The sequence below is a fragment of the Ochotona curzoniae genome, unplaced genomic scaffold (genome assembly GCF_017591425.1).
Source record: "Ochotona curzoniae isolate NIBS_2020 unplaced genomic scaffold, NIBS_Ocur_1.0 scaffold_4701, whole genome shotgun sequence".
NCBI lineage: Eukaryota > Metazoa > Chordata > Mammalia > Lagomorpha > Ochotonidae > Ochotona > Ochotona curzoniae.
The window spans coordinates 2,896,958-2,922,630 of record NW_024467122.1 but is presented as its reverse complement, the minus strand read 5'-3'; the positions used below and the strand labels follow the sequence as shown (position 1 = coordinate 2,922,630).

Below are 25,673 nucleotides of genomic sequence, written 5' to 3'. Positions count from 1 at the left end.
TCCACACAGATGCCTTTCTGGGGACCTGGGTAACAGTGGAGAGACAAGAAGCAAATGCTTGAATCTCCTTCAATAGATGAGTCCTCATCTACAGAGCAGACATTCAAACTCCCAATTTCAAAACATACCCATTGACCATAATGTGGAATCAGAGAAATGTGTTGAGATCTTTAGTTTTGACATCACGAGTAACACATAGTGATAGGCAACCCTAATGAGATTTGAAGAAAGCACAGAAAAGCAATAGTCTGTATTTTGTTGTTTTGTTTTGTTTTGAGCCCCAGGCACACCAATGTGTTTACCTTTAAGCTAATCACCCGCTCAAGCCTGGTGGCCTTGAACTCAGACTTAAGTTCTACAATCCAGGGAAGCCAATAAACTGCTCCTTAAGCCGTTGTGTTTCCAAAGCACATTAGGGCTTTATTTGCCATGCTGCCAGGTCAGTGCAGTAAACAACCACTCTCACAGTGCAAACTTCTGAGACGGAAGAACTGAATTCTGTCTGCAGGACCCGGGCGGTCCCCCTTTGGACCAGCTTTCTCAGTCTTGCTTGACTTCATCCATTCCTTGCTCCGACAGGGTCCTGCCCAAAGCGACACGGAGAATTGCACTGGCTCCTTGGGGAGCAGGTGTCCATCTGGAGGGATGAGAACACAAAGCCCAAAGCTGGAAGCAGCACAGGTAAAAGCAGCTAGACGTTGCCGACTCACTGCAGGGGGCGCAGGCGGCAGAGGCTGGGGCTGCCAGCATCAGGATCTAAGTCACTGAAACGTAGGGGAGGGTGTAAGGAGGACAGATGAGGGGTGGCTAGAGAAGGTCGTTCTGATTTCTCAGGCATTCTGAACAACTGCAGCAGCAGCTACGGGGGATAACCTGACCCACGCAAGAGTCAGGAGAGAGAGATCACTTAAAGATCTGATGTGAAATGTTCTTCAGCAGTTGAAGCTTTCTGGTTAACCATATTACAATTCTGGAAGAACCACAAAGCTATGAGACCCCAGCTCACATTAGGCTATGCTACTGTATCCACTCAGGAATAAAGAATGGGGACAAACTGTGTGTGTGTGTGTGTGTGTGTGTGTGTGTGTGTGTGTGTGTGTGTGTAATTATTTGAAAGGTTGAGCTAGAGAGGAGGAGTGAGAGACACACAGAGAGCTCTGTTCATTTCTCACGTGGCTGTAATGGCTAGAGCTGAGCCAGCCCAAAGCCAGAATAGAGCAGCTTCTTCCGGGTCTCCCATGTGGGTGCAGAGGCACAAGTATTCATGCCATCCTCCACTGCTTTTCCAGGCACATTAGCAGGGAGCCAGATTGGAAGTGCAGCAGCCAGGACTCCAACTGCTGCTAGAAGCAGATCCCTCACCCACCACACACAGTACTGGCCCCAAGTTGTCCTCATTGTAAGAAAAGTCCTTCATTTCCAGAAGACTCAGAGAAAAGCCTCCCAACGTTGAGATGGTTTCCTCAACATTCAAGAGCACTGTGATGCCACTTTATCTCTGCAGGGACTTCCTGAGACTGTCTTTGCTATCCCGAAAGTCTCATACTGTGTAGGCAAGTGGCTGTCTGAACAGCTCACTGTTAGGTACACGACGAGCAACAGTCCTTCCTTCCAGAAACGTGTGTTACGTCAGGGATCTGTCCGGAGAACTAGGGTGTGCACCAGAATTAGGTTATGAGAAAAGGACGGAAGTATTGAGCAACTCATCCATTTATATACTAAGACACAGTGCCAGGATTTGATCCAAGTTCCCTGTGACCACAATGCCTGTCTTCCTTGGTACCTAATGGCATCAGCACATCAGTCAGTTTACAAAAAAAACAACACATCATTGTGAATTCAAGGGAGAATGGTGCAGAACATTACAAAGGCTTTAAAATTAAATATGCTACAAAATAAAGAACAACAATAAACAGAAGAGGGCAAAAGGCAACTAACTACAAGATTAAGTGAACAAGAAAGCATTTATGTCAAACACCATTAAGGAATTCAAAGTTTGTTAACGTGTCACCCACTGCCATCCATCTGCACATGGTTTCTACACAGTAAAACGGAAACGGGTGCTCTGGAGCATGAAGAGCCACCGTGACAGATGTTGCTTTACCCCCACCAAAGGTGCTACAAAGGCACCAGGGTGTGGGTGGGAGTGTGTGAGTGTGTGAAGTGCAGGAGCAAACCTCAGTCTCTAGGGTCAGTGTGATGGTCATACTGGCATGAACATTGAGACAGAATTAGTTCTGCGATTGGCAAAGTAGTGAAACCATCAGACTGGCTTTTTTAACTCAAAAAATATTAACAGAATGCAACTTTAAGAAAAGTTTTCACTTTACCCTAAGCACTAGCTCAAGGAATAGAATAACATTCATTCTTCTGAGGCACAGAGAATCCAGGATGAAAGATACCAAAGCGATCTCAACCGTGTACTGTAATCCATGGGACATAAGGAATGGGGTGGGAAGGGACACAGCAGAGCAGCATCAGCCCCAGATGAAGCAAACTGGAATTAGCAGACAGAGGGAAGGACCAAGAGGCTCAATCATGTACGGGCATTCCTTTGCACCTACGGTTCTTCCTTCACTCGCACAACCAACCACACAGCCAAACTATTTGAAAACAAATTTATGCCTGGGCTGAACACGAACAAACACTGCTTCTCATAGACCGCTAGACAACAGAATGTAACAACTATTTCCCAAGCACTTAGACTGCATTTGGCCTTATAAACCATGTGAAGATCATCTGCAGTACATGGAGTGAGGCTGGGCGTCTGGCGCAGGGATGAGGCGGCCATGTGGGGCGCCTCCATGCCATATCCACACTGAGGCTCGACTCCTCGCTCCACTTTCAGTTTTATCTTCCTGCCAATGCAAGCCCTGTGAGGTCGTTAAAGGATGCATCGAGTCTACCAGCCACGTGTGAAACCCAGACGGAAATCCCAGCTCCTGGCTTTGGCCTGCCCAGCCCCAGGCATCATAGACAGCTGAGGAATAAACCAGGCTTCAGGCAATCTTAGTCATCTCTGGCTTTCTCTGGTTTTTCATCGAAGGGCAGAAAAAAATACTAAAAAATCATTCCCACTAGAAATAAAGCATACAGCACAGTGTATGTAGATTATCGGTCACCGAGTAAATACCATGTCTCTTATGAGAAGTACTTATTGGAGAAAGCTCCCCACATAAACGAGGGAAAACTGTTGCTGATTACGTGCCTTGGGGAGGGTGTGGCAAAAACAAGTGGTTTCTATGTGTTCACCAGGGCATTCGGTGGGACCACCACACGACACAGGGAGACAAAACCACGGGCCACTGGCACCGGAAGGCGAAGCTCATGGTGGAGGCGCAGGAAGGAACGTTGCAGCTGCCCAAGCAGGGATGGACTGCGGTTCAGGCACAAGGTCTGAGAAACACGGAAGACCAGAATGCTCCTCCCATCCACACAAGCAGCAAAGTGAAAACAAGCTGAGTGACCAAACCACAAAGTTGACTAACTTTCAGCAGCTGCACAAAGGAATGCGCAATCATAGTTGAGGGACACTGGCGTGGCAGGTGCAGAAGAGACTGAGACGCAGGGCCCAGGACACAGAGAGGAGGAAGTCCCAGGGGACAGGCAGAGGTTCAGCGCTGCCAGTAAGTGGGCTGAGGAAGGCCCTGGGAGCATCCTCCACTCGAGACACGGAAGCTTTGGGGACACAGTCTGCAGTCAGCTGGGATGGAGGCATGATGTGTGTGACAAGAGATACCCTGTCCAGAGATATGGCTTAAAAATTAGGGGGATTCATTTGCTCAGGATAGGTTAATCTAAGATAATCAAACTTTCACATAAAGATTATAGACTCAGGCCTAGCACAATAGCCTAATGGCTCAAGTCCTCACCTTGCATGCACCAGGATCCCATATGGACACTGGTTCACATCCCACAGGCCCCATTTCCCAACTAGCTCCCTGCTTATGGCCTGGGAAAGCAGTGGAGGATGGCCCAAAGCCTTAGGACCCTGCACTAACATGGGAAACCCAGAAAAAGTTCATGGCTCCTGGCTTTGAATCGGCGCAGCTCCAGCCATTGCAGTCACTTGGGGAGTGAATCATCAGACGAAGATCTTCTGGTCTCTCCTCCTCTCTGTATATCTGGCTTTGCAATAAAAATAAATCGTTTGTAAAAATTATAGACTCAAAGTAGAAGTTGCAAATTTATAAGATTCATATTCTAATTGCAGGTTCAAATTAACAATGCTTTTCCTCTCTACATTCTAGCTTTCGTGTCTCATTCTGATGGCAGATAACCCTACTTCAAAAGACAAAGTTACTCTCACAACGTTCAAGGGAAATTTATGCTTTAAAATGATAAAATATTTCCGCTATTAATAATTTATTTTCAGGAACAAGAAAACTAAACCACAGTTCATGAGTGGAAATTGGAGGATTTCTCTCTTCTCTATGGCAATTGATTCTTTGAGCAGCAGCTGGCAGGAATGGGACATGACACAGCTACCAAGGGAAAAAAAGCATGCGAGTTCTTGAAAAAAAATCACCCAGAATTTACAAGTATACGATCCAGCCATTCCATTTCTGGGTATATACTGAAAAGAACTGAAAACTAAGACTCAAGAGAAATGTTTGTACTCCTTTGTTCACGGTAGCATTATTCACCATAGGCAAAACTGAGACACATCCAAGTATCCAAAAATAAGAGATTCAAAAATGTGATTTCTGCATGAAACGGAGTATGATTCAGTCTGCAAGAGGGATGGGTTACAACATGGATGAATTTTAAGCATATCATGCTAAGTGCCATAGACCAGTCACCAAAAGACATGTGCCAAGAAATCCCACATCTGTGAGGCATCAAAGTCGTCACATGATTTGAGAGACAGAGGAATGGCAGTTACCAGGGAGAACCCAGAGAGAGAGAGTCATCATTCAGGGGCAAAGGGCTCCAGCTGTGCCAGACACAAAGGGCGCTGCAAGTGGAGAGTGGTGTTTGTTGAGCAGTGTAAGTGGACTTAAAGCAACTGGACTGCCCACTTAAATGGTATATTTCATCTAACATGCATTTTATCGCAGCTCAAACATTTACCACAAAGTTGGAAGAATACTATAGTTCAGCAAGGTGACACCTTCCTCTAGAGGATTATCTGGTAAACCAGGAGGACCTGTGTCGTCAGCACGAAGCCAGCTAAGGTGAGCACGGGCGCCTTGCTGCCCTGGGGGGACGCAGGCCGATTGCAACGTGCAGCATGCTCCTCCCAGGGGCCTTCAGCTCACATGTATTGGTGAAATTACTCATTTAGAGCATGACTCCTCAAAGGCCACTGGTTTATTTCTCCTCCACAATCACATTTCTTGCCTCAATGTGCACATGGCAATGTTTTGTTGCCCATCCGTGTATTTGTTTCAACTTGACACTGAGGACACTCTGGGCTGCTTCTTACTCTACACAAACACCCAGTGGTAATTCACATTGAGTAACACAATACAGTCCTCTTCCCCAGGAACGGGTAAACTTCCTACTGAAATGGCAGGGCTCTGAACCTCAGCTGGATTATGCTGAACTGTATAAACAAATATAAAATGCACAATGCAGGATTCCAGCCCACTTCTCTTAATGCTCCCGTTATTTGCCAAGTGATGACCGCGCAGATCAGACACCCACACTGAGCTAACGAAGTTAAGCAGGCAATCCACAGCAGTGGCATCGATTCACACGCATGTTGTTCTCAAGGTAATTCTACAGCATCGGATCTTTGGGCATCCACATACTAAGCCTTAATGTCCTCACGCAGTTTCTTTAATATTTTCTCTATACAAAAGACATAGTGCATGTGATTCTGTCCTAACTCCCAACACATATTCATCACATGAACTATAAATTACTCCATGATTACAAAGGAATAGCCTGTCTTAAGAGTCTGCATAAAGTAACAAAAATGACAAACATGCCATAAACCTGGTAAATGTCGTAAAGAATGTGCATTAAGTGATACATCTGAAATACACACATCAGGAGCAGCACAAAGCACGAATCCATTAAAGCCATGAGCAAAAGTTCGTTTTTGATATAATGTGACCACCTGGAAAATGCTCTGTGTATAATTTTAAGTGAATAACACACAAGCTAGAAAAATTATTAACTTTCTTTATAAAGCTAGTGAAGAAAACCACAGAAAATCATTAAAGGTTGATTTTTTTCCCCAAGACAGAACATATACTTTACTTTCACTTTCATTCTTTTAAGTGTTAGTATAACATTGTATAATAAATGCATGTAAAAATAAAAGTGCCAGGACCAGCCGTGTTGCATAGTAGGTTAAAGTTACTGCCTGAGACACCAGCATCCCATATGGGTGCCAGTTCAAAACCTAATGGCTCCATTTTTGATCTAGCACCTTGGGAACACAGCAGAGGGTGGCCCCTACACCCTGAGGGAGAGCCTGAGGAAGCTCCTGGCTTCTGGTTTCCAGCCTGGCCAGCCCACACCATTGCAGCCATTTGGAACCTGAACCAGCAAATGGAAGCAAGCTCTCCTCCTTTCTCTCCCTATCTCTGTGCAATTCTGCCTTTCTACAAACATTCTCAGTGATGTGTGTGTTCCACAAAAGCATCAGAAACACTTTAGAAAACAGATTTCCGGTGGCCAGCTCATGGTACCTGCACAAGCAGCTGTTATTCCCAGAGACTGAGACTCTGTGGGATGTGATGCCACCAACCTGCATACAAGCCCTGGCCCGGGGAACCAGAGCAGTGGCCTGGAGCCAGGAACCACCATCTCTATCAGTTCACAGTATCAGAAATGCAGATCCTGGGCAAAGCTCAGACTAGCCCACTGTGCTTCCAGCAGTGAATCAAACAGGCCTTGATGATTCACATATAACACAACTTACTAGTTCTTATTCAACAACCAATGTGAAAATCTGTGTAGGCAGCATCGGAATTTAAAATTCAAAAGAATGCAAATGAATGCAGGCACTAAACATAAGACAGCCATGTGGCAGGAAATCAGGACACAATTCTATTTGGTATGCATTGTTACTAGGTTGTTAATATTTCCTACTTATTTACAATGTTGCACTTACCATCTGAATACAGAAGCTTCCAGAGAGAGAACAGTTCAGGTATCCAATGGCACAGAACAAGTGCTTAAACACCATTTTCATTTGAGTTTCAAATTTAATAAAGACGTGATCTCATGCAAGGCTTTCACTCCATACTATCAGCCCTTTCTGTTCTGGGAATCAACTCTATTGCTCTATTCAGCACATGACGTTCACTAACCACAAAGCCAAAGTGTCTGACCAGGGACTGGGGCAGGCTTCCCATTGTCCAACAGGGACTGATGCAGGCTTCCCACTGTCCGACCAGGGACTGGGGCAGGCTTCCCACTGTCGGACCAGGGACTGGGGCAGGCTTCCCACTGTCCGACCAGGGACTGGGGCAGGCTTCCCACTGTCCGACCAGGGACTGGGGCAGGCTTCCCACTGTCCGACCAGGGACTGGGGCAGGCTTCCCACTGTCCGACCAGGGACTGGGGCAGGCTTCCCACTGTCGGACCAGGGACTGGGGCAGGCTTCCCACTGTCCGACCAGGGATTGGGGCAGGCTTCCCACTGTCAGACCAGGGACTGGGGCAGGCTTCCCGTTGTCCGACCAGGGACTAGGATAGGCTTCCCACTGTCTGACCAGGGACTGGGGCAGGCTTCTTACTGCCCAGCCAGTTTCCACAGAGCAAGTTTCAAATGTTCATGATTCAGATCACTTGAAACTTTACAAAACTTGCCATCTGCTTGGATTCATCTTCCTGAAGTACACAAAGGAATCCCAACATTGCTAATAGCAGATAAGCAGCCTGAAAACGAAAAGCCAAGACTGAAAAGGTCCCCACTGGAACTAGAGAAAGCTTTAAGTTCCAGCAGGTGTCTGGACAGAAGTTGAAAGAATATCAGCAGCCTGAGACTCACACACCAGAACAGCATTTACAAGGAACCACAAATACAGAGAAAACATGAATTAGGCAGAAGATGAAAGTTGAAGCCAGCCAGGGCCCCTCCAAGGCTCCCTTAGCCAACCAGGATTCCTCCATGGCTCCCCCAGCCAGCCAGGGCCCCTCCATGGCTCCCCCAGCCAGCCAGGGCCCCTCCATGGCTCCCCCAGCCAGCCAGGGCTCCTCCATGGCTCCCCCAGCCAGCCAGGGCCCCTCCATGGCTCCCCCAGCCAGCCAGGGCCCTTCCATGGCTCCCCCAGCCAACCAGGGCTCCTCCATGGCTCCCTTAACCAGCCAGGGCCCGCCCTGGAAAATGAACACAGAAAAGGCTCTGATGTGATGCAAAGTTTGGCCAACTTGGAATGTGTGCAGAGAGCAAGACTTCATAGACTACGGAAGAAAGCTTGATATAAGAAACCCATGTTTTCTAGAATGCTCCTTCACACCTGCTCTAGGGGTAATGCTCATGAGAAATGGAGTGTAGCAGCCCCGAAACAGGAGAAAACAGAACTTCAAACATTTCTGGTGAATGCCAGGAGTCAGGAAGACTAGACCATAGATGTTGTTCCCACAGACCTAAACCTGACCCTTAAGCCAAGTCCCTAATCTCATCCCTGACCTTCTTCCTGTGCCAATCTCTTGTCCCATTTGGCATCCATTATGATCCTGGTGATTCAAATCATACTGGCTTATTTACTTCATCTTCTAATCTACCCCACCCCCACCCCCAGTACTGCCAGCACCCTGGGGGATTGGCTTAGTCCACATGCACACCTGGCAGAGTGGGGGAGGCGGGGAGGGAGGGAAGGAATCAGATGGCAATTCCGCCTAGGGCTATTATGACTTGATATTTGCCGAAAATGCATGGCTGCTTAGAAACCCCAGAACATGGCAACTACTGAGCTAAGGTAACATATGGTACATAATACAATTGCTCTGTGATAAGGGGTGCACATAAAACAGGACATAAAACAAATATATCCAACACTCCACACGCCAGCAGCCTGGGAGGACATATACCTTGGGGAACCATGGAAGGAAGGAACATGTTTCCTTTGCCTGTTGGTCCCATTCCTAGTCGTTCCATGAAGAATCCATTCCATCCTTTCAAATTACAGTCCACAGGTTGACAGAAAAGCCCTTGAACACAATAGGCAGTGATGGCAAAAGTCTATAATTTCAGCCCCTTTTCTCTTTTCCCATAAATATTTTCATTTCATACTCAGAGAACCCTTCAATTGGAGCATCTCAGTGAGAGAGGTTATTCTTAGCATGTCAGGACCAAGAACAGAGAAGGCCTGGAGAAAGCATTCATGAGGAATGTGTTGAAGTGCATTTGGTATCCTCTGGGTTAACCCAAATTTCTGAATTAACGGAGGAACATCACTGAATAAACATGAACTGTACACACACACACACACACACACACAGAGTGAGGCCTGCCTTGTAACTTAAAAGAATCAGTGTGTCTTTCCTGTGTTCAGGAAGAGTTCATTTTATTTGAAGCATACATTTCTGTCAGTGAAACAGTAAAGTGTGGTCACCCATGTCACAGAACACCCAAGGGGGCGATCTTAACCATGGCAGTCAACAAGCATCAGGATTTTGGAGACACCATAAGAGAACCACGTCTCAAATGAAAAGGCAAAGAACACTTATCAGTATTAAAACATCTCTTTTAAAAGGTTCTATCGACTTTTCGCTACACTCTGATCCCATCACTGCCAGTGTGACAAAGTGTGATGAAGTGGACACAGCCATGCACCATTTTCAGTTGATAATGCCGCAGTAAACACTCATGATTTTTATCATGTCTCATTCTGTGCTTTTTTCAGCCCATCTCATTCAGCCTCAGCTCGGTGTGATTACAGACTTTCGGGCAAGTCTGCACATGGCGCTGAAACACAGCAGGTGAGCTGTAACATACGAAGGCACGACTGATAAACTGGGTCTGCGATAGCAGGTGAACGCCACACTGCCAGGCTAGAGCCAGAAGGAGCCCCTTTAAGCACCACCTCACAGAGCACCACAGAGCGGCTCCAGAGACCAGCAGCAACAGACAGGCAAGGCTAATGAGGTTATTGACTAGGTTTCACCTTCCAAAGCCAGCCTCCAAGGGTGTTCTGTCAGCTTATATTTAGGAGACACTGTCCACTTTGCTTCAGGAGTGGTTAGGCTCTCATCAAATTATACCGTAACCACCATGAAAATGCTAAACCCAGCACTGTCAACAGGATGTGTGTGTGTGCCCAAAATCCACTTTCTGACCTCAAGACTTTAAAAATGCAGAAGGGGTAAAACACCCTAAAAACAGAAGGATCTAAGGGGTTTTGGTTTCATTATGTTTTATTGTGGCAATTGAAACAGCAGCCTCAGTTGCTAAAAGGGACTGCATTAAAACTCTACATTTCCCCCTAAAAGTAGCTGCGGATTTTTTTTTAAAATACTTCAACTTAGTGCCACATCACACTTGCACTTCCTTCCACATCCCCATCTTAGATAAGCTGAGTACGCCAGGGACCACACACGGTACAGAAGGCTACCCAGATCGAGGAGATGCCAATCATATGGGCAAATAAACGCCAAGCACCTTCTAAAGATGCCACCATCTCAAAGTATTCTGAATACCCTCACACCCAAGAACATTTTATAGTCATAGGCAAAAGCCTACCATCTTCTCTTCAGTGAACCCCAGGGACATTTGTTTTTTGCTTTGGTTTATTTTTTTAAAGATTTATTTATTTATTGGAAAGTCAGATATACAGACAGGAGGAGAGACAGAGAGGAAGATCTTCCGTCCGATGATTCACTCCCCAAGTGAGTGCAACGGCCAATGCTATGCCGATCCGAAGCCAGGAGCCAGAAACTTCTTCCGGGTCTCCCATGCGGGTACAGGGTCCCAAAGCTTTGGGCCGTCCTTGACTGCCTTCCCAGGCCACAAGCAGGGAGCTGGATGGGAAGTGGAGCTGCCGGGATTAGAACCAGCACCCATATGGGATCCCGGGGCATTCAAGGCAAGGACTTTAGCCACTAGGCCACGCCGCCAGGCCCCCTCAGGGACATTTGTTAAAGCTATGCCTTAGGAAACAGTAATCACATAGAGACATGGGGCAGGGCAACTGAGCCCCGACTACGCCATCTCCACAAAACGACCACTGCAAGCCTCCAGATGCTCTTCTACACCTACACCTATACCAACACACAGCGTGAGCATGGATCTGTGCGTGCAAAAGATGGCTGTGTGCCATTTCATACGGCGTCTGGCCACGAGAGCAATGCAGAGCATCAGTCAGCCCCACCATGGTAACAGCACACAGCATCAGTCAGCTCCACCCCACAGCCAGGCAGAAGACCGTTGTCAGGCTGACTACAGTCGGGACGATTCTACAAATCAGAGAAACTACCAAAATTGCACAATCAGGCATCCAGAATTGAGCTAAGGAATAAAAACTAAAACTAAGATATCCAAAAATAATACATTATCACTCAACCTATCATGAAGGAACTGGCTTCTAATCTTCATTTGTTTTACTTACATTAAAGGCATGTTGATGTAGAGATTGAAGAGAAAAGATGAGAGGCAGACCGACCGGGGGAGACACAGGCACAGAGATAATATTGTACGTCCTGTTTACTCTCCAAATGGCTACAAGGCCCAGGGCTGGACCACTCCAAGCTGAGGCCAGGACCTGGAGCTCCATCTTGGTTTCCCACAAGGGTTGCAAGATCCCAAACACTTGGGCCATCTTCTGCTGCTTTTCTGGGCACAAAGCAGGGAAATGGATGCAAGTGGAGCAACCAGGACAGCCAGGACTCAAACTGGCACTCAAAATAGGATGCCAGCATCACAGGGCACCAGGTTTCTTATGAGCTGAGACAAAAAAAAAAAAAGACTGCTGATGAGGCTGTGCAAGGGGCAGCAGATTGCATGGTGCCCTGAAGCTGTAGGCATGGCCTCCCACTGCCACATCCTGAAAGACCATAGAATCTACGTTCAAACTAGAGGAGGAGCCCTCACAAGCACCTAAGAAGCCCTCTCGGTAACGGGAGCATTAAGAGCCTCCAACCTTTCCAAGATAGAAATCAGCAGAATGTCTGCCACATTTGTACCCTGCAGCTCCTGGAGCAACTGCATTTGATTAACGTGTCCTGATGCTAATAAGTAAATGAATCTAGCAAAAGCGCACAGATCTAATCAAAGCACCATAAGAATGCTAGCTGAGCTTTGAAATGCCAACATCTGCTTATATTGAAAAATGGACATTTCCCCACGTTAAAACACAGCTAGAGTGTTCACACAAGTGCATTCAGGAATTAGTGTGGTTCGGAGGCACATATGGCTGACTGCGCCCTTCCTTCCACAAATCCACTTTGGCAGACACATGTCCATGGCCTCTCGGGTCAGCTGAAGGACAGGAAGCATTCCAGAGAACCTACCAGGAACCTGCTCTAAAGTTGAGGGCTCAAGACTACAGGAAGGCTTCAGCGTCCCAGGCTCCCGGCAGCAAGGCTTGACGCATCCTCTGCCCAAAGAAGTCTCCCCTTCCCAGCCCGGGAACGCAGAGCAGCCTTGACCCAGGAGGTCAAGGGATTCCCAGGATTCCTTGCAGACCTTCAGTCCGTGATTAAATGACTCCATTGGCAGGCAGCACAGGTGCGATGCTTAGAGTGGTGCAGGCTTGAAAGGGAATCCCAGACAGTGGTGCAAAGACAGGTTTGATTCCGGCCACGGGCCCACTTTGTACATATTACTGGTTCCTCCCAGTCTCAGGCTCTCTTTAGTAAAAAGGAGATAACCCCTACCTAGCAGGTCTCCTAAGGGGATTAAGAGTGACTAAAATAATCCCACCGGTGCCAGAAGCTCCGCAGGATCAGGCTCCCAGCACACTAAATGAAAGGGACAGCAGTTGAATCCGTTGTGTAGGGCAGAGCAGAAAACTATCATTAAACATCAAAAAGAAAAGACCGTTAGTGAAAAGGCACATGTGGACCACCTAGCAGAAAACCCAAGGAAGGAACTAACAAGTTCTCCTGTTCACAGGACTAAAGCCAGGAGCTGGGGAGGAACTAATTAAAACCAATGTGCTACTAAAGAGCGGGGCCACGCCCACGAGTTCAAGCTAGTTCTTTCTGGCAGGTGTTTGTGCCTGATGTTTAACGGTATTTCATCACATGAATGCTATCTTGTGTGGTTCAGAAATCAACAGAGAACTCTTCCCCAGACTTTCCTATTCCTTGCTAACAGTTTCCAGCCCAGGTCACCGAGACTGAAGAGCCAAAACACATCAGGCAGGTCCGAAAGAGTGAGAGTAATTTCCAGCCAGGATTTCTACAGCATTCACAACCAAGCCATGAACACAGATGGTAAGCATGGCAGACAACAGGGGAAGGGTTGGGAGGGGTCAGTTAACAGGGGATGGAGACAAAGAGCCAGTTCCATCAACAGAAAAGAAATGGTCAAGGCAAGCACTGCTGTGAGACCAAAGCATTTCACCCACACGTCATCACCAGGTGACAGCAGGGACAGGCACCTATGGCACCTCTGGTCCCAGATTGTCCATGGGGAGGCACCGAAGCCTGGAGCTGGGTCAGCTGACTGCAAAGGTCCCCTCCACTCTATAAATGCAGAGGCCAAGCCAACAGCAAATACAGACTCATATCCACACTGGCGATGTTTTGGAGATCTAATTTAGGCATATATAAACATAAAATAAAAAACATACATTTTACCTTACACAGACCTAGAGTCATTACATTAGTTCTTGATGTAAATTTTCTTTCAAAACACACAGCCTAGATTTCAAAACTAAACCTCTACATACTTTGTAAGGTTGGAAAAATGTCCTCCAAAGCTTCATCAGAAAAATGACCTAATCCTCATTTTTCTTTTTGTCTCACATAAGAATTTTTTTAATTGTTCGCTTCTTTTGCTGCTCCCTAATAGCTGCACTGCCTCTTAGACGTTTTCCGACACCTCCCACTGTGGCACACACATCTCATACTTTGTTTCAATTTTCCTGAGCACACAGACCTCTCACGCACATGCTCACACATAAATGAACATTTCTGTGACAAAGTTTGAACAGGCTGGCTTACGAGTCCAGTTCCTCAAAAGTATCTGCCCACTGATATCCCAAACCAATCCCTGCACACTTGCAAACCTTCCTCTGTGCCGGTGCCCACCCAACGGGCTCCTCCTGCCAACCCCACTGCCCCTGCCCCGGGCAGGTGGCACTCCCTCTGGAGATCTGCTTTTGGCTCCCCCAGGACCTCAAGGCCTCTCCTCGACAAAGAGTTCACTCCGTCATCAACAGTTACCACATTCCCAACTACCCTCTATCTGAGCTCTGAGTTTTGTTTTATTCACAATTGAAACTCCAGCAGCCAGCAAGCAAAGTCCTCAGACAGGCTCACTGAATCACTTCAGAATAAAGGAACAAACATTTCTTAATTTCACAAATGTTTAATCAAAATAAACCACCTCAGAGAATTTAAGAAAATCAACACATATTAATCTAATCTGCAATAGCAACCTGACATGGACAACCTATACTGTACCACACAGTGTGATTACCTTAGGAGACATGTGCCGCCCGTAAATGAGCAGTGAGCCTCTAATGAAAAAGGACAAAAGCTGGGGACATACGACAGGCATCTGGCAGCATGGAAATCTTACAAGCTCACACTCTGAAAACCAGCTTTCAACAGTGCCAAGTTTGCCTGGTCCTTGTTGGTTTAGCCACACCGAGCCTCCTTAGCAGTCAGACCTCAGGATGAATGAGAGTAAGCCATTTCCCAATCTCACTTTGAGACCATTTACCTACCTTCTAGTATTCAACTGCTGCTATTATTCCATCAGCTGAGTAATTCAGTGGTTATATGCACTGCGTTGTTCAATTACCACATAAAGATGAGTTCTTGCACATCTCTAGATGCCAGCCTTTTGCTTAACTCAAGAACCCTGACTGACCAATTGTACACCAATTCTCTCTGCCTTGGGGTCATCTCAGTATTTCATATGTGGAACAGCCAGGACACTTGCACGACAGCACTTTGCACAACACTTTTCCAGCACAACTTGTGTTACTGGTACCGATCCTGGGAGCCAAGGTGCAAACCTGATCCTCAAGTCTACTGCTTCCCTCACCCTTCCTACCTATAACTACCTGTCCACCTCCGTAATCTCCCGGGTATCTCTCCACTTCTTCCCTGCCTTCACTTCCCTATTGCCTCACCCCAACCCCAGCAACCTCATTGTTTATCTACAATAATGTCCTGGCTCCTGCGTGGGGACAGAACGAGAGTTCTCTGTTGTAACCAAGGCTTCTCCACTGTCCTCGGGGTCACACCCCAATGCGCTTCTTCAGACACCTCTTCTAACAGGGAGAACATCCGGGCAGGTAACCAGGGGCCACCTGCAGGAAAGAGTGCATGAAGAAGTCTCCTATCCTCACAGTCAGGTTCTGCTGCCCACTCCGACACAAACTGCCCAGGAACCAACCCTCATTCCACACTCACTCGCATCTCCAGTGCTGACAGGATGACTGCTCTGGTTAACTACAAGGATTTCAGACATCTGTTTTCATGACAAAAATTACTGTGACAGTTCAAGACACAGCTCTCCTGGACATCCGAGACATAACGGAAGAACACCCTGCAGTCCTCTGTGGCGTGGCAGGAGGTTGATCTCCAGGAAAACTTCCGTACTAACATCCAGCTCAAACGTCAGCATGCGGAGATGAGGCCGCCTCCCACAGTCGGCTATACGGCTTCTTCCTAGGAATTCCCCAGGAGCCTACAATGACTTCAGAGGAGGCAGCACTTCCGTGTTATGCAATCGTGTGCGTTTACATATGTTCACGCACTGAGGACATTTTTAACGTCCGGGCCAGGCAGGAAAGACAAGGACATTCTTCCTTGATAACCTGTGAATTTGCCCCTAGGGAAGCTCTGAGCACCAGGAGGAGTGCGAATGATCAATAAACACTGTGAACTCAGCCTGTCTACCACAGGATCTTGCTCAAAGGCAAGAGCAGCACTGACGGAAACTCTCCTAAGGACATGGAAGATTCTAGAGCCCTTCACCTGTGTCTGAATCCTGGCTGATCCCCTTCCGGGCTGTGTGGGCCTAACAAGGCCCTTTGTCTCTGTTTCCCTGCACCTAAAGCAACAGGATAGTGTTCTGTTTGAAGCAGGTGGTACTTCCAAATACTCAGTAACTGTGAGTGGTAGTAACTTAAACTAGCATTCAGCAGGCTGTATTTCTCCAAACTCCTTGGAACCAAAGGGTTTTAGACTCTGGAGTAGAGGAAATATCTTTGGGATGGGAAATTAATTTCATTTATATTTCATACACACCTTATACACTTCAGTGCAGGTATTATTTTGCAGTATTTTCAATAACTCAGCGCACAAAACAAAGGCTTCTATTTGTGACATGTCAGGACATAGAAAGTTGTGTCATAGCATTTTGGAGTTTTCAGGTTAATGGCGGGCAGCCCACATCATACCATCAACACATCAGTATGTATATCCTTCAGTCTCCACAGGGCCCTCAGTTCATCGGCAGCAAGAGCAGGAGCTGTCAGACCACACTCCACGCAGAAGTCATGTGGACACTTGCGGAGGCACACCTTGCTGTGCCCAGAAGCCGACTTTCTGATGCAGGGACCAGGGTCTGTGTATACCTAACGGGCCCCTGGCAGGTGCACAGCTGCTGCTGGACTGCAAGGACATGGTGAGACCAAACACTGGGGGCATCTCCAAGCCACTGGAGGGGAGGGTGTGGTTACAGTTCTCATACACACTGCACTGTCACAGAATCCACTCCCCCAGACCTGGAGTCCCAAGCAGTCCAGACTTCAGCCTCCCGAGAACTCAGAAAACAGAAACCCCTCAAGAACTGGTGACTGACAGCCAGTTGGGTGAGTCACTGAGCAAAGGCATGCCTGGGAGGATCTGGAAGACTGGAGAGTCACGGGCTATGTGAGCCCAGAGTCTCCGATGAGCCAGGGATCCATCCACCCCACACAGTTCTTCTGCCTCCAACCACAGCCTCCCCACACTGTGGAGGTAACGGAGCCCCAGCCTTGCCCGGGGACGAGTGCCCGGCTGCTGGGAGGCACCAGGCTCCGGGGCACAGGGAAGTCAAGCTGCAGTCCGGAAGGGTACTGCATAAAGACCGCTTCCTAGGTTGCCCAGTAAGACTTCAGCCAAAAGAGAAATTTTTCCAAGTGCTGAGTGATCACCTTGTCCCACTTGAGGCCGACTCTTTGGAATCATTTTTCTTAGCAAGGATCCCCAAGCTACCCACCTCACAAAGCCTACATCGGCCCCTGGTCCACATCCTTGGGTCTTCCATCGCCTGCCCCTTTGGATCTTTCTGGAAGTTTCTCTAGTTCATCCCTCATCCAGCTCTTCCATGATCCTAACATCTTAACCACATCAAGTATGTTTTCACAAACCGCTATGGAGGATTTTAAGTACTCCCAGGGAGAGTCAGAAGGTGCCATGTCAGTTTCACTGCCAAAGGATACAGGGGAAACCTGTGACATGCATGATGCAAGCAGAAAACCCCAACTATTCCTCCATCATCGGGGAGGCCTTTGTTCAACAGCTGACTGGAAAAGTCTCAGTGCAAACTCAGTGTGAATTTAGCGTAACTTCCAACAACTACATGGACAGTTCTATCAAAGCATGTCTCTTTCACGACAAGCAATCTTTTCGGTTCGAGGTGCTGTTTCCATCATCATTCTGCAGGGTGAGTTCAATCTGAAAATGTCACTTTAAAAGTCTACCTGCACTTTACAAAATTCTCAGCTGGATTTACCCAAAAGTCGAATGGGAGCTGTAGGACTCCTGGTCAGAGAAGCCCCCACACTAACAGGTAGGCTTCAGGAAGGAGGGGGAGTCCTCTAAAGTGAGTGTCAGGCATGTTCATGAAGACAGACTGATACTTTTATTATTCATTAGTTCAAAGAGATAAAGAGAAAAGGCCTCCTACCTGCTGGTTGCTCCCTAACATAACAGTCAGAACCTTGACTCCCATGTAGGCAAGCCAGGACCCAGCCATTGGAGCCGCCACCTGCTGCCCTCTGTGAGAGAGGGGATACAGGCACCCCCTTTAGCCGCAGCCCCTCCTCACTTAAATCAGGCCTCTAGTGTATGTTCAGGAAGACGCACGGCAGAGTTGATGTGTAAAAAACTTGCTCCCTGCCCAACCGCCCCCAGTAGGACAAGGTGTAACCAGCAGAGTGCTAGAGAAACAACATGCATTGTGTTCAGGGAAGGCTACCTTCACCCCCAGGAAGTGACCGCATGAGTGCACATTGGGTTTCTAATGCCTCTGAATTCAGGCAGTTACACTCTTCCGGCAACAAGTGGTCAGCAGCCACCTCCCAGGACAGCCACCTGCCCAGCACACAGCACCGCAGACACTCCTGCCTCGGTTTCTCAACTTCATGGGGAAGTAATGCAGACACACGATTTTAAGTCACAAGGTGACTTAAAATCCTAGGAATATACTGGCCGCATGTAAATCTCACCCTTCCTTTAATGTACGTTTCCCCTAAATGTGGCTGCAGATGACCTAACTAACAACAAAACTCTTAGGAAGCTGCCATTCTCCTGGCAGGTAAGTACAGGTGCTCCGGGTGCCTTTCCAACCTCACCTGTAAGCAATAAACCCCTACAACGCCCCTAGCATCCACATCTGCGCCCCCTAAAAGCAAACCAGCCCCTTCTCGAAGAAGCTTGCTTCTAACACGTGTTCAGTATCTGCTAGGCTTGAAACGCTGCGGATCCCCGCAGAAAACAAACGCAGATGGACACCACAATCTGCAGAAATCGCTCAGAACCAGCGAAAGCAGAAACTGGGGCGCGTGGTTTATGCCAGCGCACGTTCTGGGGTGCAGCTGGGACCCTCAGACCTGAGAAAACCCGTGTGCTGTTGAAGAGGGCACCAGAAAGCCAGGGGCAAGCCGTCTGCTCAGCAAATGGCAGATACCGAGAGCCCTCCCTTGCAAGGATCGCCACTCAAGCCCACCTCCACCGCCAAGGTCTCTCTCCGTCCCGGGCGTGACTGCGACACCCAGAAAGCTGCCAAGAGGTGGTGAGGCCCCTGCGCGCTGGGGCTGGGCAAACCCAGGGCGAGAGCCCAAGCCCGAACCTAGAGCCGCGAAGCGAAGGTCTGGCAGGTGAGGGACCCTCCGCCGCCGCCACACCTGACAGGCAGCAGTGAGGAAACCAATGCCAAGGCGCCCAGCACCCTGAAAGCTTGGCCTCAAAAACGCAAAGACTTCCCGGACTGGGGTCCCTCCCTGGCTCGCGTTCCCCTCAGACACCCTTCCCACCCCCTGGGCCCCGAGTTTGGAGCGACCTACCCTCGCGCCCTCCTCCTCCCGGGCCCTCCAGGTGGCCAGCTCGGCGCCTGGCTGAGAGCCGGCAGCCGCCCGCCGGCTTCCCCGCGCCGCGCTCACCTGTCGGGGCCGGCCCGGTCCGCAGCGCCGCCGGGAGAGTCCCGAGGAGCCGGTAGAGCCGCGGACTTCCTCGGCTGCGCGCCCCGCCTTAAAGGGGAGGAGGCGCCGGCGTCACCCGGGGCCGCCCGCCGCGCGCGCCCGCTGGCCACGAGGCGCGACTCGGAGGGAGCCGGCCGGGCGTGGAGCCGGGATGCCGGCAAGTGGCGCGTGGGTCCGGGGAGCGCGTGCGTCCGGGGAGCGCGTGCGAGGCGCCCGGAAGCGCAGGTGTTTGCACAGAGGGCAGGTGTGGCCCGCAGCAGCTCAGTCTGTTCCTGGGCCCTTGCGGCACCTGGCCGACCCGCTGTGCGCAGGTGGGTTCCTGGGGCCAACGGGCTCAGAGTCAGCCTTGTCTCAAGCGCGCACTGGCGTGGCAGACTCGGAGTCAGGGGTCCTGGCGCGTTGCCTGTGAGCCACACAGAGCCTCCTGACCCAGCCCACAATTGCCTGCTGTCCCTTAGCCCTGTGTTTCTCCTATTCCCGTGGATTCTGTGCACAAGGAGGCCTCAGATCAGCTGGGAGAAGGCTGATAGGGAGCGGGGCCCTTAGCGGGCATAACCTCAGGTGGGGAGCTTGCTGGGGTCAGAGCTTCCTCAGGTGAGCTGCTTGCATCCACTGCAAAGCTCTTTGTACCCCAACTTTCCCTTTAAAAGCCAAGATTACGGCAGTGGCTCTCTCATGGCTTCTCAGTTAGATGGTTGACATGGAAGCCTTACCAGTGTCCTGACCCATTGCGACCACACAATAATAGCAAGGTAAAATAAAAGTATGGAAGCAGAAGAGCTTAAGAAGAAATGACAAGGCCCCAGGGGAAGGCTGCTTACCAAACCCCGCCGAGGGAACACTACATTGGCCTCTGTTCTTGGGTAAGATAAGGTCGAGACAATCACCCCGGCCTGCTGAGATGGTTAGAAACAGCTCCAGTTTAAGGAGCACCTGAAGCCCAGCTGAAGCCAACAACAGTGGCCCCGTCAGAGGCGAGTCAGGGCCCAGGGTCAAAGTGAGCTGAAGGTGACAGGCCTGGGCCAGGAGTGAGGGACCCAGGGAAACCCAAGTCTCAGGAATGGCAGGGGGAGAGCCAGAGCTGCCTGGCCTTACAACTGAATTAAAACAGCAAATGAACCCACACCAAAAGCTCTTTGGAGTTCCTCTTCTGTGGTTCCGGCAGCCCAGCCACAAGCTGAAAATGAGAGCCAGCAGTTTGCAATCATTCTAACGCTGTACCCCACCCCCACCCCTCCCCTACAGCACACTCACTCACTCGCCAGCAGCCCCTGGGTGCTGGGTCGTGATTCTCCCAGCCTGAGCCTGTGCTGGCCCGCCTGTAGTAATGAGCTCCAACTAGGGAATTATTTCCTGGCTTTGAGCAGCTCAGCTTTGCCGCACTTACAACAGCAGCTGGACTCGCATCCTCCCACCCAGATGATGCATTTTTAATGTTAGATTGAACTTCTTAATTTAAACAGGCTTCAAACCAAGCCTTACATTATGAGCCCGGGCCAATGATGTTATATTTGTTACTTTCAAAAACCTCTGGTTAGAATAAGTGGCCTGCTCCCCCCCCCCCGCCTTTAGGAGTCACGTGAGCTGGAGCACATAGACTCAGTACCATCATCAGGGTGATGAGCCTGGTGGACACTGTCCACCTACAGACACGCTTGCTGCTACATGGCAGTGGATGCTTGGTTGCATAGCAATCTGATAATGGCCTTGTGTGTAGGATGGCAACTTGGCTGCCTGCAAGCCTGACGCATCCGTTTGTTGTCCAAGCTAGGCTGTCACAGGTTCATAAACACTGCAGTGGAGTTATCTCTGCAATGTTGCTGTGTCTGGACCAGCCAGGTCAGTTTAATAGAACGAGTTACAGCTGCAGCAGCACCCTGAAATCTCTGACAGTGAGATGAGAGGAGGCCTCCAGAGAAGACGGAAGTGACTTGGCTCTGCTCTGAAGGCACCACAGCCTACCCAAGTCATCCTGCGAGAGTCCCCGTGCCTGCAGCTGGAGGATTCAGGACTAACCTTGTAAGAACAATTCCCTTGCATGAGCAGGACGGAGCCTTCTGCGTTCTGCCAGGGGCTGCTGCTCTGTGTCCCACAGCTGGGCCTCCTGAGCACATCTCATGTCTCGGCTGATAAAGGCAGAAGTGGAAAAGCAGTGGAGACATCCACACGCAGACTGAGCAGCAGGTGGAAGTCTGGATCCGTAGCATCGATCACATTGTCCAGGCGACAGAACGCAGCACGTACAGAAGCGATCAGTACCGGCCCTGTGCGGTGGGACACTGAGAAAATGGCATGCACTTAATTCCCGAGACAGGTAGTCTTTGTTTTTGCATTTACTCAAGGTTTTCTTTTGTACATCTGTCATGCCACCGCCATATTATACCGCCAAATGTGGAGGCAGCAGTCATGACTGACTGCTCGATCTGTGGTGTGGTTTCCTCCTGACTTCACTTTCCTGAGTGGAGTGGCCCCAACATTCAGTGAGGGGTATGGTCTAATTATACAGAAATAAGCCTCATTATCAGATCTTTCCTTGGAACCCCACATCTGAGCAGAAAGTAGATGCCTCAGTAACGCTGTGCTCTAGGTTTTGTCAAAACCCTCACATTTAGCAGAGTGTATCGTGTGGGAATGCACACAGACGCGGGGCCACTGGAACTTAGACTTTTATGAATGTTGCACTGCTGCTGGATGAGATCTTTTGGAACCAAGATGAACATCTTGTTTTGGTTGCTTTAAAAAAAAGTTTTAAAATTGCTAGACACACAAAGGTCATGTATAAAGATTTATTCCTTTCCTCAGGTAGGAAAAGGGAATTTATTTTTCAGACAAAGGTTAGCCTTGCCCATAAGTACTCGCTTAACATTGACTTTATTCCATCCAGTGAGCCAATTGCTTACCCCTTCTTCCAGACCAGGAACAACTTTCCTACCCTGGAGGTCTGCTGTGGTCCCCATGCCAGCTCACATCCTCGGAGAAAGGCCGAGCAGTCGCCATGCTGCCACTGGCAAGAGGCCGCCTCCTGAATAAACCTTGCTTTTTTTCCCCCCCACATGGGCTGCGGAATTGGCACTTGGACTGCCATGGCCGTAGTTTCTAAATCTGCTGTTTTACACAGATCCTAAACATAAGCCATCGCTCACCTCGGAGGCGGAAATCGTGGCCTTTCCCTTGGATCAGGCTGGTTTGCATCCTGTGGGGTGTACAAATAGCTCTAATGTGGTTCCCTCTTTGCTTCTGTAATTAGAATGCTCAGAGTGGCTCGCACCTGGCCTGTGTTCAGAAAGGCTTGTCTGTGTATTGCACAGAGGAACATCATTTTTCTACCATTATCTAAGTCTGAGATGAAGCTAGGGGAATTGCCCTGCTTGCAATATTAGGCTGACAATCTATTCTCTATGCAACATATTGAACATACACTCAGCAGCAACAATCAAGGGCATAAATTTGTGTTCCCACGGGGACCAGGTCAGTGAAATAAATGTGACTGTAGGTAGAGATTTCCACAGAGAGAGGGTACCCCCATGTTCATGTTCACTTCCTGTTCGTTCCGTGCAGGTGGCTAGAATCCAGGTGATCAGTTTGTCCCCAGTCCACAATGGGTCAAAAAGACAAATAAAAGATGATAGCTCCTCTGTCATGATATGGAATCACGTTGTGGCCGGAGGAAAAGATGTATAAACAAATGAGCACAATAGCTGGGGGAAGAGACTAGGAGAGCAGCACCTGCTGAGCCCGGAAATTGAGTGCCCTCAGGTGCAGGGAGGAAATCAACAGGGGGGTTAGGAAGAATCCAGGCAGCTCCACGTGCAGGGACAGAGCACCTCCTGGTTGAACTCTGCCTCACACTGATGGACAGTCCCCCAGCAGGCCAAGACCCTTCCAAACCATGTCTGCAGGACCCTTGACTCAGAACGCCAAAAAGTAGATACACGGGGACAAATCGTAATATACTACGACTGGGGACATTGGCAAATTCTGACCTGAAGTCTGCAGTCTGTGTAACCACATGGGATGTATAATTTATTTATGTTTTAATTCACCCAGCCTTTAATTACTGGCTGTAATGACAACCTACAAGGAAATATAGGATCTCTAATGAGTGGATTGAAACATGTCAGGAAATACGTGAGGTTTTATAAAGTGCATAATGACAGTATTTTCAGACTAGTTAGGCATACAAGACTTGCTTTATTGATTTGTTAAGTACCTCTTTGTAATAACGATGGTTGCCGCTTCCTACAAAAAGCTAGGCCTAAAAGAAAGAATCAAACAGCCAGAAAATTATCCTTCAAACTAAATTTATTCAAGAATTTCTAGATACAGGTACTAAGCTCTGTTTTTTTGTTTTTTGTTTTTTGTTTTTCCTATTAGGAAAGCAAACTTCAGTGAGAAATGACATTTTACATAAAAGATATATTTGTTTACAAATTTGCTTTAATGATCTTAACTTCCATTTCAGCTGGTGTAAATGTGGGTCAGAATCAGCCAAGCACAAAATTCATTTCAAGTTCCATGACGGGGAATTTTTCAGCTGAGGCACTGAGTGTTAGGCATGTGGAGTCGCAGCTCTGAACTTCGTACTTGCCCTAGAGGAGGGTTGGAAGCCGTTGGTTGGAAATTGCAGGGTTTATCCGTGTACATTCAGTGGTAAGATGGGCTTCCGAAACCAGGGAACTCCTCTCAGTTCTTGTGGGCCAGCTCGTGTCCCCGCTTCTGGGAATAGATCACGGCTCTTAAAAGCCAGCCAAATCCCAGCACTGTGCATCTTGCATTTTCATGTTTTCTTGAGTTGTATGTGAATTTATACTTGGTGTGCTGGATCCTGGCAATCTTCAGTCCAGGATTTTAGTGTTTGAGGATTCTCCTCCGCGTGTTAGGAAGCCTTTTGAAGTTGTCTCCTGGGACTGTGACGTATCCCTGGCCTTGTAGAAGCTGCAGGGATTGGAGACTGCTCCTTCCTGGTTGTGTCTTTACAGGCACACATGTTTAGAATTTGGCTAAACATTAAAAGAAATTCTCTTTTTCCCTCCTCCTCCCTCTGTTCACTCTTTACTCTCCCTCAACCACTGTCAGTCACCATGGCCTCCCTAATCTCTCCTTAATCCAGCGAAGCCATCAGGTCTTGACAGATGTCCACTCCCAGGGCCACTCTATGGACAGGGCATACCTCATCCGCGTCCCTTCTCTCAGGGCTCACATCATGGTCTTGTCATGCCTGGAAATTCCATTGACTCACGCACCTGGGCTGTTTCTGTTGGTAAATGAGGGCAAGTAAGTCCAGTCTCCTTTACTCCATGTGGGCAGAGCTGAGGCTTAGTCCTATAAACATTTGCCATGATCACAAACACGTGGCCTCCCAACGAGCTGTAAGATATCTATTCTACTTGAGTTAAGGGACTTGGCTAAGGTGATTTTGTTTGGTTGGTTTGTTTGTTTTAATAATGAAGAAATGTACTTGGAGTTGGGATACTGGAATTTAAAGCTCTTTATTACAGTGTCTGTTTTGAAGCAATTAATTTCCTGAGGATAGTGGGCCTGGTCTTTAGCACCTTCACTCAAGTGATTCTCTGTATTGCTGTCATTATTTTCAGTTGGTTACAAGGAACATCTCACTGGCAGCTCTGATGAGAACATCCAGCCCCAAAGCACTTGTAACATCAGCAATGCCAATGGAGACTCTGATGGCTGTGATGACATCAGGGTGGGTTCACTGAGTTGATTCAACATCAGTCAAAAGCAAAAGAAGCACATTCAACTGTTTTCTCATGGGAAGTGTCCTCTTGACATCTCGGTGCGAAATAGTTTCATTACGTGAGTAATAATGACATTTAAGACTTCACAGGGATGTCATCAGTCCACACACCCGGCAGTCCTTGTGAGACCAGCCAGATGAATCTGCAGTTCTCAATAACATCAAGCAGAAATCCTAGGTCACCGTGCTGCTGCTCTCGTGCAGAAATAAACACGCTACAGAAGTACTCAGATACGCATGCACACAAAATTACACAGGAAAGCACACACATAAACACATGCATTCACACACACGAAGGCACATGTGCACAGGCACACATTGAGGCATACACAGTTTATTTTATTGTTTTTTGATACAATTTAGTTGGCAGTGGGCTCTCTCCTCTCCCTCCCCCAAATTCCCTCCTCTCCACTCTGTTCTCCCCTCTAG

General features: G+C 48.5%; 1 protein-coding gene across 3 annotated transcripts in view; it reads right to left on the bottom strand.

Annotated features, from left to right (window-relative positions):
• The window catches only part of MCTP2 (multiple C2 and transmembrane domain containing 2), a 196,885-nt gene extending 177,364 nt beyond the window's left edge, over positions 1-19,521 (bottom strand). For 2 of the 3 annotated variants that reach the window (XM_040969072.1, XM_040969070.1), the window contains exon 1: positions 19,451-19,521. The gene's annotated coding sequence lies outside the window, so the exon portion shown is untranslated. Of the gene's footprint in view, positions 1-19,354; positions 19,399-19,450 lie in introns of those variants that run through there. The other variant, XM_040969071.1, reaches the window with a different exon arrangement.
• Positions 19,522-25,673: the final 6,152 nt, after the last annotated feature.